This window comes from Drosophila tropicalis, unplaced genomic scaffold (genome assembly GCF_018151085.1).
Source record: "Drosophila tropicalis isolate 14030-0801.00 unplaced genomic scaffold, ASM1815108v1 contig_845, whole genome shotgun sequence".
Classification (NCBI taxonomy): Eukaryota; Metazoa; Arthropoda; class Insecta; order Diptera; family Drosophilidae; genus Drosophila; species Drosophila tropicalis.
Window position 1 is genome coordinate 925834 of NW_027173338.1, and position 18761 is coordinate 944594.

Consider the following 18761-nt stretch of genomic DNA (forward strand, 5'->3'; position numbering starts at 1 on the left):
CCAAATTAGCATTGCCAAGTTGCGTTTCCGTTGTGGCAGCAAGGCGACATAACTGTAATTTTTATTGCAAAGTTGCTTGTCAACAATTTGCACAAAAGACATTTTTCATTTTTTCAGGGGCAACAGAAAAACAAGTGGAAAACCAAGTTGGAAAAATGACAACTCAACATTTAATTCAATTTCTTAAAGCATAATTAAATGCAATTATTGGAATTATTAATGCCTCGAGCGCCGACAAATGAGAATGGAGCTAAAGAGACAAAAAGGTAGGGAAAAAAACTTTGCAAAAAACAACTCACTACAATTATATGGGACAGGAGTGGCTAGAATGAGGTATAATGATTATAAATTGAATTTTTAATGATTGGATTCCGTTATACATAAGTGTGAGCTAATTGGTTTGGGGTGTCATGTTGTAAGTAGATCGCATTAAGTAGCATTTGAGATACATTTTCTTTGAAGTCAAGCCCTATAATGTCGGTTAGATTTAGTTTATAAATTCGATTTAAAATATTAATAGAATTAAACCCAAAATCCCAATTACTTGAATGATGGACACCTTTACGAGTCTTAACTTTTTCTGGCAAGCCTTCCCATTGCCCTTCTTAAGATTTTAGCTCCAGCTCAATATTCTGACTTATTCACAATTAAAATATACAAAAATGAAATAATTAGTGCCGGGGTTCAGAAAAAATGTCAGTAATTCAAAAAGGTTTTAATTTTTACGCCTGCTTAAGTCCCAATAAATTATTCTTTGAAATACTCGAGCAATTTTGATTAATCCTTGTACTGAGAAAATTATTTTATCGATTACTACTAAAACAACTAAGCCGGAAATCTTATTTATTTTATCGGACTCCTATCTTATATATCCGTCTACTAATCATTAAATGTTGTACAAAAATAACTCCGTCTTAATTATTTAAAAATGAATTGGTACATTTAGTTTTTAGGCATTTCTTTTTTAAAGGTTTATGTGGTCCTTTATAAAATATAAAAGTATGACATTGATTAAGATGAATCTAAAGATCAAACCACAATTTATTGGCAGAATGCTCAATGCATTTAGTTAACTTTCAGCTAATGCAAAATTAGCCAAAGTAATAAACGACTTTAAACTTTTTTTTTGTAAATTTTTATAACAAGTTTTCCAACCTATAATAAACTTAAAATGGCAAATTATTCTCTAATTTTGGCTAAAAAAAAAACCATGTTAACTTATTTCCCCCGGTAAAAGCCATCCGTAGCTGATTTTATGGCCTTTCTTCGACACGACATTTTCACTGTCAAGGTTTCTTCATGTGCCTTTTGTGTGTGAATGTCACCCAATTACCTTTTAAGGTGCCGCCTGGAACTGAACCAAGCCTTGCCATAAATGCAATTTACAATGAAAAGTTTTCCGCCGCAGCAGCAACTACAATAATAATTTCCGTAATAAATATTTACAACAAGTTCATCAATTTAGACTAGGTAAAGCAAAAGTAAGGTAAAACTAAGTAAATAGTTTATGCTTTATTTAAACACAATTTCGAAAAAGTGGCAAGTGAATTAGAGTAAATAAGGAAAACGAGGGGCTATTGACCGGTAAATAGATTTAATTATGCAAATGTAAAATGTTGAGTGACGAACAAATTCCCCTTAGTCAAACACGCTGCAAAAAAGTGCACTCAAGCGTTAAGCATTTTTGCGGAAATTGAACGAGAGAATCGAAAAGTGGGAGAATTCGAGATAAAGAGCAAGAGAAATAAAAAGAGTATTCACCTAATTTATTAAACTAATTTCAAAAGGGGGGAAATGCGTAAACGTAAATATTTAAAACATGGAAAATTAATACAGGACGGACTTCCTGATAGTTTTTTTTTTATATATATAAAGCAAACAAACACAAATTGGACTTGTAGAAATTCCAATTTGCCTTAAAGTTTCTATAATTTCTTTTAAGATGCAATTTTCTACATAATGAAGAGGAAAGCTTCGTCATGGCAACGACACATTGAGGGTCTACACATATTTTACTTTTGTAGGAAATTTTTAATAACATTTTCCGTGAATTAAAGACATTTGCAAAAAACACAAACAAAAAGACATTTGAAAAACCTGTAGAAAATTCTTTATTTAGTACATTTAGTCCAGGTAAAAAAGTTTAAAAAGTTTTCCGTGTAGCACTTCTTACACATTTCGTCACGTTGGACTGCATTTTATTAAGGTTTAATTTTTCGTCGTTGCCTTAAATCTCCGACGTTGTTATAAATATTTATTATATCATCACAGACAAAGTACACGAACTCGTAATTAAAATGCATTATTAATGAAATGCAAATGTCGAGAAAATTAATGTAAAATGAAATAGACGATGCAACACTAGCTGCTACTCAGTTTCTCCCTTCGACCCCTCCAACATTTTCCTCATGAGACAATTTCACCCTCTACTCGTATTAAGCTAGTCAGTCACATTTGTCAACCGTTCATGTCGTCGGCAGCTGTCACTCTAGTCGTCCTCCTTGCCCTTGGCCACCTTGACAAGGAACCTTTTCCTCGTGGATGGGTTGGCCACCATTTTGAAGGTAAAGAGGAAATGTATATATTAGTGCAAGTTTCCACCCGAGACCCATAATTAACTTTAAAGCACGCAACCGCTCCCCGATTAAGCATATATCAATTTAAATTTTCGTTTTAATTTAGACCTTTAAAATTATACAGTCTGTTACCTATAAATAGTTTCCGAACGTATTTTTGGGTGTAAGTATATTTAATCTTTAGTTTTTTCAAATGTAACCTTTTAGTTACAGAACCTTTCGTGTAGAGATTCATCCAGATAGTTTAAAATGTTTAGATAATGTTAGGATTAGATATTTCTAAATTTATTTAAATGATTTGCTTGTTTATTTATTACTTGAATGAGGATTGGTATTTTAAAGTTTTAAACTTTCATAATTTAAATAAATATTTAACAAACTCAAAAACCAATTGAAACTAAATAATGAAACTAATTGAAAGTGAGTTTTGCAAATACAATACTAAAAGCAATTAAAGTTTTATCTGATTCTTGAAAATGCCAGTCTGTTACTCCTTGTACTTGAGTTTTATTTGGGCTTTGGCCTTTCATTGAGAATTTATTGAAAATCCTGTGTGATTTATCACTCATCAAGTTAAATGGCTTTTGTCTTTATGTGTTACATCACTTCTAACAAATGCTTTCTTTCGAAACTTTTTTTCTTCTGCTTTCTCCTGTCTAAGCTGCTATACACACATCTCACTCGAACCCCTTTCCTTTGCCCATCCATTCAAATTGCAATCCGACAATTGTTCTTTTTTTCGTTTATTGATGCTACAGGCAGCATTTTAATTGCTGTCATGTCGTTTGATCCGAGGACATTGAGAATTGAAAAGAGAATATTGTCACAAGGGCTCTAGCCATAAACACTATGGATTTTATGGTCTTATGCCCATTTGACCCTTGCTCTTTACTGTGGTGCTCTTCACTCTTTTTTTGTATGACAATTATGTGAGTTCCGCTTTTGGTACTTGCCACTTGCTAGGCAGCTTCCTCAATAATTTCAGCAGTCTGAATGAGAGGGAGACTTTTGCATATTATGCAATTGTGTGCAAAATTTTCCATTTGGCAACCACAACTACTCCATAGCTCCATTACCCATAGTCGCCTTTATGTTTCTGCTGCTGCTGGTAACAATTCTTGTTTTCTTAATGAGCTTCCATTAAACTTAATTGCAGTTGAAACTGTTTGCTCAGTACCCGTGGCCCCTCTACTCAGTGCCTCAGTGCTTTTGGCTCCTCTTCTCTTGTTTGTTTGGTCAGTGACGGACTTGGAATCACAGGCCAGGCGGGGCCTAACTTTTGCAACCAAAACTTTATAAAACTTTTAGTTAAGAATCAATATTCAAGAAAGCAACTTCTTATAAACTGTTTTAGATGCTTCATGTAGATGTGAGGCTAGGGCAAGTGAGGAATTTAGGCATCTATTTAAGTGATACAATTTCTTTTCGAAGTGGGCCCATTTGTGTTAATCGGTTAATCCGTCACTGAATGCGATTATGATTGCAATTTCTTTAGTTTGTATGCACAAAGCAAACAACTCCGACGGATGATGAGATTCTGGATGTTGATATCTCTTATGACTCCCTCCTTTTTCCAAGGGATTTAATTGAAATTTTGCTTTAGCCAATTGCAATTGGCAATTGACTGGCTGGATGACTGACTCTCTGACTGGCTGCTGGTCTTGTGAAATGTCTTTTGAAGTTGAATTTTGAATTGTATCTATAATTTAGTTTCATGCTCTTTTGGACTTTCACTTTGTTCGAATTGAAGTCGAAGCCAATTGCTTTGGCTGGCCCATTAACCTCAAAGCACTGCAGAATAATTAAATTGTTCACTTCCTTTCCACAATGAGTTCTTCATTATGCGAATTTATGTATGCATATATATTTTAATTCTCTCTCTCTGTCTCTCGCTCGCCAACTTTTCTGTGGCTTGTGAAAATTCCCATTAATCAATTCTTTTGTTCTGGAAATAACTAGGTGACCTTTGTTTTTAATTTATGCACTTGCTCCTATACTAATTAGCAGTTCAACGACGAGCCACAAAAATGAGAGGGGAAAACTAGATTTTGATTAATTTATTTTAACAAGTGTGAGAAAGTAGATAAGGGTATGGAAAATGAAAAATTTAATTAAATGTAGATGGAAGTGATTCGTTTGTTTTTCAGTTCTTGTTTTCCGCTGATGGCTCTGTGCATTGTGTCCTCATCAATTTGCCCATAGTCTATTTCACAGAAAAGCGCATTGTCTAGATCACAACATACACATAACCAGACGAACAACTTGAACCACTCTTGCGGTTTAGATGGAGAGAGAAAGAGATCGAAAGAGACAAAGAGGTAGCCAACCAAACCAGACCCCGACCCATCCATCCAACCATTCAAACGACCAGACCAAGCACACGACACTTTTGTTTAACGCATGAGTTATTAATGAACATTAGCAGAATTTTACGTCAAAATGAACCACAAAAGAAGCATCACATAATGGCAAAAAGCACACAACATAACAAAACAACACAACACAACGCACACATGAATAAGAAGAAGGGCAATCCGTATAAGTACTTTTTGAAAGAGCTAATATTGATTTTCTATGGGGTGTTGAATTGTTGTTAAGAAGCATTCTGTCTGCTGGTAGTAGTTCCGCCTTCGATTTAACACGTTCTTAATTTAGTTTGCTTCTTGCTTTCAAACCGGTTCAGTTTGAAATAAGGGTACAGCATTAACAGTTTCTTGAACAACAATGGTTTAAAAAAGTATTATAATTTACCTAATTTACAAAAAAAATTTAGAACTCAGAATAAAGTAGTTCCATTAGAGGCAAACATTATGGCGATAAAGGAAATAAAATTGAATCTTTAGCAAAGATCCACACAGCTAGAATCTTAGAATTTGTCAATGGGAGTTTGATGATTTTTTAGAATATTCTAAAAACAGACAGCATTTCTCTTGAAAGATTATATATTGCCTATACATATGTACATAGGTTAAACAGTTCAACAGTTCGTATACTTAATATGGTTTCTAGTCGTGGTCTTTGAGTTTCATAAACGTAAATTAAATCAAAATCAAATCGATTTTCTATAATATATAGTATTATCCAATTGGATAATTACATATGCATGTGTCTGATCTCTTAATCTTCCTTTCACAACTTGTTTCTATTGATAACCTTATAATTAGGTTTAAATATATTACATCTTATTTTAAATTTTGTAAAATTGATAGTTATGTCGCCTACATTAAAAGGCTTTTCATATTATATCTATCTAAATGTATTTGAACGATTCTCCTATACTTCATTCTATGCATTCTATACACTTAACTTCCCCTGACACACCAGAATGTCGACACTCTTTCAACTCAAACATAATTGGCACAACTGACTGCACCTGCTCATACTCATACTCATGCTTGGCTTCGACTGCTTCTACACTTTTACCCATTTAGTCATATATGGAATTGTAATTTACACTATGCTTCGATGTTGATGACAGTTGACAGCATTGAGGTTAGGAAACCATTGCGAATACTGTTACTGCAATTCTTAATGATGGCACGCTATGATGTTCAGTCATAGATATAGGTATATATATATATAATACAGACACAACTTCACAAAGAGCCGACTCTAGAGAGGGCGAACGAAGAGATGAGAGAGTGAGTGGGTTTGTCTATGTGTAAATTGAAATTGTTGAGGCGATAAGAAATGTAAATACTCGTATGTTGTGTTTTTTTTTGCCTATGGCGTCATTTGAAAATGCTTTGGCCGCTGCCGTTGGAACGTTGACTGAATTGGCGGTTTTCTGTTAGGAAGACTCTGTAAGACTTCGTGCATATTTTCATTAGCGGCATTGTTCTAATTTCCCTTGAATGTGGAACAATGGAAATTTCAGAGATCTTACAAATGAAATCTTTGTAAGCCACAAAACAAAAAATTAAACCATTTACATATGTATATTAAAAGGCCACAACATTTGCAAGATAAAAGTAGCCAAATTTCTTTTATCAGGTGACTTGTGGGACTTGACATTTTTATCTAATCTAAGTGTAAAGTTTATTTTGGCATTCCTTCTGTAGAGGTCGCAGAATAAGTCAGTAAAATATACATAATTTAATACAATAAAATTATGAGATAACTTTGGTCGACTATTTTTTTAAAAGTCTTTAAGAAACTCTCTGATAAGATGAGCAGACCTTTTGCCCTTACTTTTTTATTTACCACTCAAGTCTTAAAAAGTAAATCCAAATCGTATAAGTAGCATCATACTATGAACTTAAAGTGTAGAAAAATCGTACAAAAGTTCATTGATCGAACTGATGGAATCTTCCAAGCTATTCTAATCTCTTTTTCTCTCTTATCATTAGCTATTAAAATAATCAGCACAGTTGGAGTTAAGATGCCAGCCATTCGATGGCAGCAGAAGTCAGCAGGTGATAACATTAGAAAGAAGACTCGATGATAGCTTCTTCTTTTGACTTTGATTGTAAATAAAATAATAATTATTGAATTTAAAGTCAACAGATTTCTTATTCATTGGAGTATTTCAATCAATATTCGTATTATTCCCCCCAGGCAAAGATTTCTAAACAAATTTGTTTCATATGAGCAGAAAAAATTTAAAATGTATTTGTATATTTTTGATTTCCATTTGCTTTTCTCTCATGGGAAGAAACATTCACTCAGTCATAACAATTAACGCAGCGGAAACATTTTATTTACTTTATTGTGTAATGATTTGTTTTTCGAAATATTACAAAAATTGTTCGCATTTTTGTCAAAAAATTATTTGAAGTAAACAATAAACACACATTTGTTGTAATATTTCTTCCCCAGGGTCTTGTATTTTCGTATGATTGCCAATAGGCCATTAAAATCAAATTTATGTTACAACAATAATATTACTATATGGAGAATATTGTATGTATATTCCATATTCAAATTGCGGTCAGCATGCAAAAGCATTTAACTGTATAAATAGCCACTCGAACAAATAATATTTATTTCTCTCTTCCTCTAACAGAGAAGAACATTTTAGATGGCTTTGGCAAACAAGAGGCACACACAACCACGAAGTTGAGTCGCCACCAATTCGGGGTGTAGATAGATGGATGGACAGACGGTTGGATGGACAGATGGATGGACAGATGGATGGGTGTGTGTTCTATTTTTCTGTGTTTTCGTTTTTGCTACATTAGCGCACTCGGCTGGAACTTCAGAGAGCGGAAATATGCTAGCGAAAAGTGTCCATTAAACAAATGCATAAATTTATTAATTTGAAAGTCGGCATCGGCGTCGTCGTCGTCGTCATCATTGTAGTCATTGTCGACGTCGACGCTTGTTTTGCGAAAAATGAAAAGTAGGAAAACAACAACACCAACTCATTTCCATGAAGATGTGGCACAACCACAACAACAAAAACTTTTAGCAAAAACCAAACAAAAAAAAAAAAAAGGCTGAATCTTAATTGATTCTAGGCCTTAACAACCGGCGTCGTTCTGCTTGAGCAACCGTTAATCTTTTTCAAACCGTGTACTTTGGACGTAGCTGAGCGTAAACATTTCGACAAGTTTTTAGCAAAAGATAAAAGATCAAAAATGTGTGTTTTATTTACTCATGGAGCTATAGAAGGCTTTGAGATACCCTTTAGATTTCAAACAATGTTTACAAGAGACACATTTCCTTGATTTTTATGCCCAGAAGCATTTCTAAGTATTTAAGTATATTTACCGACAAATAATCAAAATCAATTGATAATTTAAAAACTTTATAATTCTTAATGGAAAATGAAATGGTCCTTATAATTATATTTTAGTTTTAAAAGCCTTCAGCTCATAGCTGGAAATAGCCTTTTGGTTGCCAAAAATAAAAAAGGAAAGGAGAGAAGAACAAACCTAGATACATCAAAAACCAAAATTAGTTCAAGTCAATCTTGAAGTATCAGGACAAACCCAGGCGGAAAGAAACGATTTGCTTCTTCCGGCATAATCGTAAAATGATTTTTGCATTTAATATCTATAACACCTTATTTGACAAATTTAATAAAAGTGACAAATTTCAAAAAAAAAGACAATAAAATACTTTTTTGATTAAACAGAATAAACATAGTTCATTCACTATTTGGTTAGTTAAAAGTTTGCCCAAGTTATAAATTTCTTCTTTTTAGCATTTTTTGGCTAGACTGATGATAAGCACTGTTTTTACATTTAATGCTAATCGTTAAAGTTTAAAATATTATCGAATATGACTAAAATCTATTTGCTTATTTTAGCCTAAGAGCAAATCTGACGTGTCAATTAAGAGGAGAATGCATTTGAAAATAAGTAGAGACAAGAAAAACTCTTTAAAAGTTTGTGAGACTCTTCAAACTTGGTATTTCTCTTACACAAACTTCCTCTGAGACAAGTTTAAACTTTAACAAATATTAAAACATTTTTGTTGAAAACTTCATTAATGCCAACACATTAAAATTTCACTAAACTTTTTTCTAGAAAATATTTATCTATTAAACTCAGGAACAAAATATAAGTCTAAAACGAAAGTTTTTGCGGAAATATTAACCTGAGGAGAAAGTATTGAGAGCTAGTGTTATACATGGTTTACTTTGTTAGGCAATGACTGGATAATATGGCATTAAAATTATTATATTTTATTAAATTTTAATTAGAGTCAAAAGAAAAGAATATACAAATTGCACTAACTTCTTAACTATGAATCCTAAAATATGCATTTTATTGTTAATCGTTATTCCTTTATTGTCTGTTTTATACTTTAACTTTGTTATCCATAGAATGATAAGAGTTATGAAAATTGTTTACTATTCCGCCTAGGTTAGACGTATTTGTTGTACCTGTCAAACAATGTTGCCATAATGTTGCATCGTGGCTGAGTCAGTTGCCAGCAACATGAATTTTCTTTGTGGTTAACCAAAAGCGAAACAAGTGTTTTCCACTGGTTGCGCTTCGTTTGGAAAACTGCGGCAACATTTTGCCGGCAGTCCTACTTTTAATTATAGAATTTGAACTAATTTCGCTTGTTTGCCCATTGCTGTTGCTGTTGCTGCTGCTTCGTTCACGAAGTAGCTGATTTAGCCGGGACCGATGAGACCGGGCGAAAGATATTGGGCAAAAATAGAGTTTTTATGTATGTGAGTGTGTGATCTACAATATTTCTTTCTTTTATTTTTGGTGGGGGATTTGTATGATGCCCCGTCGGTGTCGTTTTATAAATAAGCCATGTGATTCATGAGTTGTAAGTGTGCCCTGTGTGTAGGACATGATTTTGTAAGTATATTTTAATAAGACGAAACATTTCTTGACACACGAGCGTATCTCATAATAGGCGTCTAAGTGGCTGCTCTGCATCTTAGGAACTTTGCTTTTTGCTTTGAAGTGAGTAATACATTGAAATCTATACGTAGAAATGGCGTGGGCGACCAAGAGAAATTTTATTGGGATAGGCATTGCAAATACAAAGAGTGATAGGTACAGAGTGAGAGAAGAACAAAAGGAAATAATGATAATGATAATGAAAGTTCTTAGATTAGAGATAAGAAACTAACAAAGGCGGAACCGTTTCACAGCAATTTCTTAAAAAGTTTGAGTAATTTTCCTACAAGAGCTAAAAGGTTCATAAACAGGGCTTCGAAGAATGTCTAAAAGGGACTTCTGTCCTTAAGTTATATAAAATTCACTTCTAGAATTATTGAGAATGATATATTACGATTTTTTAATATCATTGTTAAGATTAAAAGCTGCAAACTAGAAATGGAACTAATTTTGACTGCATTAAATGTAATTTAAATATTATTAAGCTATAAATAATTCAGTCAAAAAACTAGTAAAATGTATGTATAGATAGAGGGTTTAGCTAATAACTTAAGGAGTTAATAAATAAACAAAAAAATAAAATTGTTAATTTACCAATATCTTCATCATTATCATGGGAAAACTGTAATTCAAAGCATTTTACACTTTCAATCAGATTGACAATCTATCAATGACTTTCCCCAATAGATAATTTCCACATACACACACTCACACACATAATCAAATTACAATTCAATTTCAATTTCCCTTTCGCTTAGAACCACACACAGAGCAAGCATCACATAAGGTCTTAACACTTTTTCTTTCAGCCTAAAGCTTTCACAATGCTCTCTTACAGAAACGAAACCAAATCACTTAAGCTCATTAGTTAATATCCAATTTATTAGAAAAACTCAAATCGCCTTTGTGCTGTTGCACAAACAAACATTAATCAAAAATTAGAGGAAAAACACAAACAGAGACAGACAAACAGATCGAATGAAAGAGTGAAGAGAAGAAGTAAACGAAAGAAAAGAAACATGAAAATTTTAGTCACTTGTAAAACATTTTCGAAACAACAAAAGGCGACAAATTAAAATAAAAGTTCTGTCGGTCTGTCTTTCCGTCCGTCAGTTTCCCCCACAAAAAACGATTGCAACACGTCGGCGGCAGAAAATGCTACGGAGACGGTGGAAAATTCTGTGTTGACACATTACGAAACGTTGAGGGGCAAAAGCCGGCGAACGATTGAAAGAGCAAAATGTGTTGCCAAAGCCAAAAAATGCTTAAGTACAAAATCAATAAGCGCCAAAGGAATAAAGACAGAAAGCACACAAATGGGAGGAGAGGAACAGGCAGAGAAGAAAGTGAATTGGAGTGAATTTGGGAGTCGGTTACAACTGACAGATGGAAGTCAAGGAGGTTGCCAATGCGTTGATTGCATAAATGTTTGTTCATGTGACGCCTTTGAGACATGGGAAACGAAATGACGTAATCTGTCGAAGGCTTATATCTCCTTTGAAAGCCCTTAGAGATGAGAGCGTGACTGGAAAAGCTCCCCACAATGTGTAATTATTTATAAAGTGCAATCAAAATGAGTCTCTTAAATCTCAAAGAAGTTAATTCTAGGAAAACCAAATAGTCCCTACTCCCTAACAGTCGGCCTTGATCACTATCAAGTTGAATACGCCTTGAAGGAAGAATTCTCGCCCATGGACACTGGTTGCTTTTCTGCCCCCTTTTTACTCTCTTAAAGTTATTAATCATTTATTGCTGTATCAGTCTCTGGCGCATTTATTATACAACAATAATTCTCGAGCAATTACGTCACAAATGTAGAAACTGAAACGACATAACGATAATTAAAATTCACTACTGTTATTGTTATGCAATTCGATTTCATTACTTTCAGACTCTCAAGTCACGTTCCCATTCCTAAGCGCCCATTGCAGGTGTTCCTTCAACTAACTTGATGTTGATGGCCTGTGACAAATTCATGATTTGTCATCGATTCCTGTGCGTGCAGTTGCTCTAGTCTAGTCTGTGTGTGTTTCTTTTGTGTCTCACAGATTGTCCACCCATCATTTAGTAGCTTTTCCCCGCCCACACACACACATACACACAGATAGACACTATATTTGGTTGCACGAGCAATAATTTCCCCATACGGTAGGCAATTTGTTTGCCACACACACATAAATTTATGTTTTTTTTTTCCTTTTTCCCGACTGAATTGCCCTGTGGTGCAAATGTCGCCATGCGGTGCGTATTTTTTCAGCTTTTTGTTGATGATGGCGGCGATGATGATGATGTTGATGAGGCCACTGAATACGTGGACCGCAGCATTACTCAGCTGTTCATTCGTTGGCACTTAAAATGCCATCAAATGGCATTGGGCACGTGGGACTCTTTACATAGAGTAACTTAAATTTTTGTGAAGAGAAAAAAAACGAAAAAAAAAAAAAACTATAATCATCGAGAGAACTACAGATGCTGCAGACTTTAATAGAAATTTGGGTCATTTGCTTGTTAATTACATATTAATGCTCAGGTTAAGCACAAATGTTTGCCCTTAATTCAGTTAGAGAAGGGAATGACAAATACACATGCATCAATGCATATGTGTGTGCAGTTCAAAAAAGGGATTTAATATCAGCTTCATTGGTATTAATTATGGCATTACATAAATAATGTGCTAGGATTTATTTACATTATCAATGTGAAAACTATTAAAATTGCATTATTTTATATGTTAATGCAAGCATAATCAAAGCGTATGCTAAAGATTAAACCTAGTTAAATAATTATAAATATTTAATCATCATTTCGATGCGTATTCTATTTGGCTGTTTAATTTTATTGGACGATGACTAAATTACTCTGGCTTTAAGGTATTAGTTTTCACATGACTTCATCGACTGCTTTTTATTCAAATGTAATAATTATTTATTTAATTTGAAAATTTTACATATAATATGCATATTACATGCGACTCTTAATTGTACAACTACTTCAATGACTTATCATAAGTTAGTGTACTCCATTAACGATAGGTTAACCAATCTTACTAATTTTTTTTAAGTCAAGATTAAATCATTGCTGATTAATTATATTACTTGCACTGTAACTAAGTTAATGAAAAAGTTTATTTTTATTTTATGTCAATTTCTTTTGTTTATATATTGCATATGTATTTTATATCAATTCCGGTTATCCAAATTAAGTTATGCCTTAATTTGTTCGAATATTGATGGATAAAAATAAATTTCACTTATCGTTACAAATGCATTAATCGCAATTTTCAGTTAAAGTATTTCAATATGTACATACATATACAGTTGATACCTGCTATAACTATACACTACAGGATCCAGCAATATTGTAGGGCATTAACCGTATTAATAAACGGTACATACATACGTTCTTGAAAAGCCAATGGAGATTTCGAAAAGCCTCATAGAAGCATCAAATCGCTATAAGAAGCTTTTACTATACTATAAGACTAATTAAGTCTTATATCCAAGTTATATCTATTGAAGTTATAGATAGATGGTTAAAGCTTGCTACATATGTATATTTTCACTCATTAAAATTTGCCTAGAAGCTCAAAATGTCATGGAAAAATAATCGAAATTTCTAAGAAGATAGATCTATTCCTCGATATAATAAAGTGTCTATTAATCTTAACTTACATTTTTGGGTTACCTCAAAATGTCATGGAAAAATAATCGAAATTTCTAAGAAGATAGATCTATTCCTCGATATAATAAAGTGTCTATTAATCTTAACTTACATTTTTGGGTTACCTATAGAATTGTTTTATTATTAAGCAAATTTATTCGAGTTTCTTTACTGATTTTTGGGGTGTGACCTTAAAAAAAAATGGTGAAACAAAAGTTATACATTGACAATAGCCATCAGAATTCTAATGAAACACAATAAATCTTCAAGTCAGTCAAAATGACTGACTGACTTATAACTAGTTTCATTGAGCCAATCATTACAATGGGGCACGTTTTCGCAGAACCTAAGTTTTGAGTTTTAATAGAGTGATAGCTATGGGTCAGACAGCCTGGTTTGGTTAGCAAACTGGCTCACTCAGCACTCCCTCCCCACACCCTCTCTGAATCAAATTTTTCCCAATCAATTTTTTGTTGTGTATTTCCCTCTGATCAATGCAATTCGTTTAAGCGTAACCAAATCAATTGGTCAAAAGCGCTTAATGAAATTGTTAAATGCAAATGCAGTCAATGTTCAATTTGTTTTTTATTCACTTTGGTATCCCTTACTTTTATTTTCTGACGTCAATTAGCATTTCATTGAGACTGCCACAGAGAGGCAGCAATGGCAACGCCTTTAGAATTAAATTTGCATTCATTTTTCTTGCCACACAAGTGTCACAGGGGGAAAGGGCTATGAGCTAACGCATTTGCATCGACAATTTATGCCAATTTGGACAATTTTTTTTTTTAATATTTCCCACTCTGTAATTACAAGTGGCGACTGTCGAGTTTACTGTACTTAGCTACACAAAAAATTTGAAATTATAATGAAGTTTGCCTTTCTGGAGAACTAACCAAAAAGCAAGAGTAAAAGTAAACTTCGTGGCTGGAAAGTTTAGTGACAGGCGAAAGAAAATTGTTTATTAGCTTGTGGCAGGCAAGAAGTGCTAGAGCGCACAAAAGATAAGTGCGGAACAAAGTTCTAAGAGACCCAAAAATTGTTATAGGAATTAAAGTTTAATAATTCACCTGGCAAGCAGGTTGATTTACAGTAATCAAGAGCTCAGTTTAACTTTGGTAATTCTCCCAAAGCTAAAACGGAAATTATATAATCAATGAAAGTTCCATTTCGTCTCTAAGCTTAATTTATTGAAATTGAATTGTTCTTAAGACTTGCCAAATTTGTTTTAATGAGTTACTTAGACACTTTTGGTTGTAAATTGAAACTCCATAAAACAATTGATCTATAAATTAAAAACGAAACTTATTAAGCTTTTGCAAAAATTAATTTTTTCTCATTGGTTTTGGAGTCAATTAAATTTGCGAATTTAGCTGCTATTTTAGGGTCTATCGAGTCACTGACTTTGATGACTTTTTACTACTCGAATTTAGTTTTAGTAATTATTTTATTCAAAAACAAAAGAAAGTAGACAAACAAAGTAGTCAACAATGTATTTTTTATGAAAACTTTAGAAAACTTGGATAGTTTTTTGGTACTTCAGCGATTAATTAAGATATATTTAAATAGTTTTTACTTATATTTGTATAAAATTAATGTATTTGGTAACTTGGAGACTTTATTTGATCAATGAAAGTTATTTAGTACAAATATGAAGCTACAAGTATTTAGAATAGAACTTTTTAAACAATCAAAAAACATTTTCCAATCATTTAGGTGGACGCCTCTTTGGTACACAATCTTAATAATAATAGCTCTGACGAGTTTGTTTATAAATTGTTGTTAAAAGCATAATTAACTAAAACAAAAGAAAAGAAAAAAAAAACTTGATTGTCCAGCGCCTAAAAAGCTGTCTGAACTCAATCCAGTTTGTCTCACATTAAAAATTTTTGTGTATCTTAATCTACTTGGCCGCACGGCATGGCAAAGTCTAATTTAATATTTATAAACAATTTTTGAAAGAAGCCAAAAATGCCGAAAAAAAAATATATGTAATTAAACATTTATAAATTCACCCAGCTGCAAAATGCGAAAAATTGTTTATTAAATATGTAAACAAATGGTCTGCAAAAAGAACGACTCTGGCAGTGCTCGAGGAGCTTAACGGTGGGTTGCCTTTTTTGTTTTTGGTCCAAACATGTTTGGCTTTTATTTTTACCATTATTTTCACATTTTCACGCGGTCTATCTTTGCGGCCAAAAAAGGAAAATTGTGCATTGGGCTTGTTACGGTTTTTAATTTTAAAACAAAAACCAAAAAAGTTGCATAATAACAAAATGAAATTGACTAAAAAAAGGAGGAAAACAAGAGATAAAGAGAGAAAACTGGTTGTATATTTTAATTACAACAACATTTTTAGTGGGCGTAAAATGGCCATATTTTCATATTTCACATGGTATTCTCTTCATTTTAACCCCGTTGTATGGTTCATATTTCTCTTCTTTTTTATCTGCATTTAACGTGTTGACAGCTCTCAAGACACTTGTCAAAACAAGAGTTGTCTATTATGACGTGACAAGTATTTGTCAAAAACAGGGTCGGTTTGGGGAATTTAAGAGGTTAGGGGAATCTTAGGGGCTGCTATATTCAGAAGTGGCCGCAATGGTACCACACAATCGGTAAATCACACAGATACGAGACGACACCGAAGCCGAAGTTATGAGAAAGTGGCTCTGCCCAGGCAAAACTTTAATATAACATTTCTTTTAACTTGTGTAGTGAAGGGGAAAACGATAAATCTAAAGCAGTCGAATTGCTTTAAAAACAAATTTGACACGCAATATCCAGACACTACCCTATTGAACTCTTATTCCGCCCCTGCCATGAATATCATTATTATTTACAGCTGTGCAGATAAAGATGCCAAAGCAAAAAAGTAGAGTAAAGTGGAGTGGAGTGAAGAGTGAGGAGAAACCCGACTGAATGATATGATATGGCTTTATTAGCATTCACATCTGAATGATTTCAATTGAGTATGATGGGCAACTTTTATTAATAACACCATGACATTTATAGTTTATCAGAGTCAGAGTCAGACAACAAACGCCATCATCATTAAGCGGCTATAACAACAACCACATCAACATAGACAAAGGTCAATGTCGTAAAAACTACGAAAATAAAAAAGAAAATGTTATGGTCAATTACAGGCCAAATGAATAACTTAAAGATATTTTATAGTTTTCCATTAAATTTTTACACATTTTATGATGATCTTTGTATTTTTATTTCTAGTCAAAGTTAAAAGAAAAACTAAAAGTTTGGCCTAAATTGATTAACAGAACGGAAATTGCCAAATCAAATGAAAAATCTAAATTATACAATTTGATTAGGAATCAGTTTTAAAAACAACTAGAGCACATACATCTTTCTATTTTTACAAATTTGAATAAATTTTCGTTTCCTGTTGATTGAAAACCTCAAATTAACAACAAGCAGTTTTCAGCATTTTTTGTTTTCCTTTTTACAATGGGAAAAACTTTTTCCCCACAGTCAACAATTTGCACAGAAACCTTTACACAGGGAACTGTAAACTGCAAATTTACAGGAAAAATTCAATGTAAAACTTATCTACAATGCCACGCCCCTTACAACACCGCCTTTTCAACATTACCTCTTTCTCTCTCTCTCTTTCCATCGGTAAAGAATCCCTTTTGGCATCCAACATGGTTGAAAAATTCCCAAATTTGTTAAGCTTTTTATTTGCTTTTGTAATTTGTACTCAGTAAAAGTAAAACCAACAAAAGAGTTGAAACTTGTTTATTAGACTCTGTGTTTCAAATAAGTTTGGGGTACATTCACTTGGTTCAGCAGTTTGTTTCAATTCAAAATAATTGTACATCCATTTAAAAAATTAAAGCTTTTATAAATGATTGAATAAATTGAATGAATTTACAAATGATTAAACTATTCATAAGTCATAACCTGTTATTCAAAGAGTATACAAAATTTGGTAGAATTCTCTAACTTTTTGGGTTTTGGTAACATTTTGGTTTTCGGTTTTGTTTTTGGTAAGTAAATTTGGGATAAATGTAAATTATAATTTCATTTGAGTTGGCTCCATCTCTCGACCCTGAACTTGCCCCGGCATAGCCAATTAGGCGTCGTGTGAATATTTATGCGATAATCAATGCGTATTATACTTATATAGAGGTATATTTATGGGCATGTTTCGAATGTTTTTTCAATAAATTGCCATGCAAAGATTTTGTCATTAAGATTATGTGTTTTGTGTGTTTGTATTATTTAGGGTGAAATTTATGCGAGGCTGCTCAACCTTTGACATATTTCACCAAAAAAAAAAAGAGGGTTCACTTTGATAAAGAGTTTTCTGTACAATAAATCATTTTCAGCATGACAAGCTTTAAGCAGAATGCAAAAAATATCTTTAATAACCATTTTCTTTTTTAATTTTTCCTTTTATTGATTTCTAAAGGTTGCGAAAACTATTGATTTCCCTCTATGTTAAAGTCAATTACATTACAATTAATTATAATTATCGGAGAAAACTTGATGAGTCTTAACTTATGGGACAACGACTTTGTAATACTAAAGATGTTAATTCATTTAAGCCATCTTTAGACACAAACATTTCTTTTTATAGATATTTATGCTCAAATCTAATGAGTTTTTTAAGTGTGAAATTTTATATGAAAGATTGTTCTAATAAATTGCTTCAGCCCTTAACCAAGGTTCTTCTTTATGTCATACGATTTCTAAGCTTATTATTTATCTTTAAGTTTGACAGACTTATTGAAATTAATAAATAAATTATTTTAAAAGAATTCTCCGAATCAATTGAAGTAGATATCTTTATCTAAGTTGATTTATATGAGTTAACTCCATATAAATATTGATATTTGATCGTAGTCCAGCACTGATAAAAAATATTATTATATTATATTATATTGTTCCCTAAACAAAACTATAAAACTTTATTAAGTAACGGAAAATAGTACACTACTTTTTGCTTTACCACAAGTTTAACTTCCTTTCTTTATTAAATCTTTTAAAATTTTATGGTTTGAATTTTTTTTTTATCCATTTTCATATAGATCTGCTGCTAGAGTGATAGATCTTCCTTCTATTTCTGGTCAAAATCAATATTTGCATTTGTATTGAGTATAAAATTTGAAAATCTTCTTTATGCTCGTTGTAATTCTTTGTGCGTCTCGCTTAATTGCTGTTATTTTTGACCTTGTATAAAATTTATGTC

The 18761-nt window shown here is 32.6% G+C and overlaps 1 protein-coding gene across 2 annotated transcripts in view; it reads right to left on the reverse strand.

Annotated features, from left to right (window-relative positions):
* Positions 1-18761, reverse strand: part of toc (toucan) — a 103635-nt gene that overhangs the window by 55976 nt on the left and 28898 nt on the right. The window lies entirely within an intron of this gene.